Raw genomic sequence first — 3,189 nt, 5'->3', positions numbered from 1 at the left:
TATAAGTTCTCTATCACACATTTCTTCCCATGTCTTTGGCTGGCGTTGGAGTCACATGACTCTCCTTAAGACTACCACTGGCAAAAGTGAAGGAAGAGTCTACCTTGTGCCAAACACGGCCAGAGCTCAACTGACCAGAGAAAGGAGCCTTGCAGGTAGGTCTCTGGCACACAGGAGTTTACAGAGAGGAAGTCTGCTGGGGACCGTCCAGCATAAAAACCTCAGGGAGACGAAGTACACTGAAAACGGCAGAGAGAAACTGAACTTCAGTGCAGTCACAGACATGGTCTTAGCTGATCTTTCAGAGAGCTCTGGGCCTGGAATAGCTCAGAGTCGGTCCAAGTTGGATGAAAGAATGTGGCCTTTTTAATCTTACATCAACCAGCCATTAGCTATGGCTGCCTGTGGTAATGTGAGCATGACCTCAGGAAGCTGGCTCTCTTCAACAAAGGACATTTGTCTCCGAGAGGGGCTCAGCTGATAGTTGCTGCCATCAACACTGAGGAATGGTGGGGGGATTGAGCCCCATTATCTCCTACCCCTACACTTCCTTAGAAAACAGGTACCTCCAAATGTCAGCTACTACACTGGTTTTTAAAGGACAGAGAGAAGATGGCTGTGTCATTGAGTTTGGAACAGTACCCAAACCCTAAGACATAGGAGCATGATGCCCACAAGAATGAAAATCCCCAGGATTAGTCTTGAGCAAGTTGAGAGCTTGCTAAGCCCTGGCATCTGCTGTATCTCCCAAATCACACCCAGAAGACTGCTCAGTTCCACATCTCCCGAGCGTGCTTCCTGCCAAGCTTCCCAGCTCAGCTGACACAAGAGGAGAGTCAAAGGAGGTGGAGTGATTAGAGATATACAGGTCAAAGGAGCCTTACCTGGGGTTTACTGGAACTTCACGGTGGACAAGGAATCCGCAAAACAGAAGGAAAGGGGCAGGAAAGATGTTTATGTGGAATTTCTTCTGTGTCACTGAAAATACTAAAATAACATGTTACCCAGCCTCTCTAGGCTGCCCTGGTCCCTGTCCCCATCTCCTACTAATTTTCCAGCCCCTGAACTCTCCCCAGCTCCATTACAAATACTGCCTGCAGGGCCAGCTCACAGCAGTGTTGTGCGAGGGTGTGAAAGCAGTTGTCATTGAAAGGAGCTGGGGAAATTACTCTGTACGCTATTATTCACCTCATTGGATACCCAAGAATTAACATCACGTACCTGAGCGTGGCACAAGCATTGTGTGCGTGCACAGGAAACACAGAGATTATGTTACAGAAACCTCACATTTTTCTTCTAGGGGTTTATTTTGCTCTTTTCTTTTTTAGCTCAAACATCTCACCGTGTTATTGTACAGGACTCATTCAAACCAAACAACCACCATCCTTGGGAGCTCAGCTGTGGCCGCGTGCGAAAGGACATGCAGCCCTGCTGGGCTTGTTCTGCTGACATCCTCATAGAAGGGAAGGTGGGAGGAGCCAGGATCCTCACCAGAGCATCAAGTCACTCTGTACTCCCTGTTGTCTGCCCTAAGTGCAAGAGTACACCGGTGAGGTAGAGGGGACTCCCATCTATTAGGCTACAGGAAACCTGCTTCCAGCATGGCCTTTTGGGGCGGGAAGCATGCACATTCCCGTAAGTAATCCTTCACCAATGCTGTCAGCAAGCCCAATAAACTCACTGGTGCCCAGTGTGAACTTTGGTGGCATGGTATCTTGGTTTGTCGTTGGGAACCTTACAGAAGCAGGAAGGTGTTATTTGTGTCTTCCCAGGGAAGGAACTTTAGCAACACACGTGACTAGGTAGCTTGAGGAGCTTTAATATTGCCAGCTGCTGTGGAGCCGGAGCTGTGGTTCTCAACCTGGGGGTCAAGTGACCCTTTCTCAGGAGTCGCCTAAGACCATTGGGAAACACAGAGACTTACATTATGGTGCATAACGGTAGCAGAATTACAGTTATGAAGTAGCAACAAAAATAATCCTATGGTCGGGGTCATCACAGCAGGAGCACTGTGTTAGAGGGTCGCAGCGTCAGGGAGGTTGAGAACCCGGCTCTAGATCTTCATTCTTCTCTCTCTTTACTTGCTTCTTCCTGGCGCAGGGGATGGAACCTGGGCCTCGGGTATATTTGGGCAAGTATTGGACCCCCCTGAACCACAGTTTGAGCCCCAACTCTGTTGTAATAGGGAAGGAAGGCTGCTTCGACCCCTTGGTCTAGCACAGTGACACACGAGCCCCTTGGACAGGAGCACCAGAAGCCACTGCTTATGTAGAGGAACCGTTTGCTGTTCCAGGAAAAGGGGAATGGAGGACGGTGTTTCCCCTCCCCCTCCCTGCCTCCCCCTCCCCTTTCTTTCTTCCATCTCTGGCTGACAAAGGCCGCTCCCTACACCCTGCAGGCCTAAATTCTTCTCAGCAATTCTTTCTTGTTTGTTTATTTTGGTTTTGTCTTGCTGTGAAGCCTAGGCTGACCTCAAGCTCATGATCCTCCTGCCTCAGCCTGCAGAGTGCTGGACTTACAGGTATGTGCCACCATAAACTAGACCTTCTATACAATTCTCTTTATTTCTATGTGAATGTTCTTGTTGTTGCAGATCAAATGGGGGGGGGGGGCTTGCACATGCCCTGTGCACCTGCTCTAGCATTGAGCTACACTAAAGTCCATTTTGGGGTTCTAAAGCCCCCAGAGCATTGGAATATTGAAGTGTTTTCACAAGATGGCACCAAAATCAGATTTACTACAAAATTAGACAGTAATCTGTGGGATGGTAGCTATGGTTTATCAACCCCATTTTACTTACACCATGTCCCCATTACATATGTGTTTGATCAAAGGTGTTGGCTGAAATACATTAATCTGGATGCAGTAAAACCTGAGGGCATTAGATAGTATATGGCATCTCTAAAACTTGGAAAATTCTAACTCTTGAATGAGGATTATGGGCTGGTATTAGAATCTGACAAAAAAGATAATCCCAGTTGAGGTCAGAGTAGTGGGTCCTCGAGAATCAAGGTTTAGTTTGAAGGCTTGTGTTGGCAGGGAGGGAAAAAATACTGTGTACTTCCTGCTCTGGGCACAAGGAATGTCTAATGGGAACCACCCCACACCCAGCCACCTGTATATTGGGTCTACAAAAATAATTCAAAATAAATAATTAGGACCCCAGCCTGCCATATCTTTTGATGGCCA

Source organism: Peromyscus leucopus, chromosome 10 (genome assembly GCF_004664715.2).
Source record: "Peromyscus leucopus breed LL Stock chromosome 10, UCI_PerLeu_2.1, whole genome shotgun sequence".
In the NCBI taxonomy this organism is placed as follows: Eukaryota; Metazoa; Chordata; class Mammalia; order Rodentia; family Cricetidae; genus Peromyscus; species Peromyscus leucopus.
Note: the sequence above shows the minus strand (reverse complement) of the source record.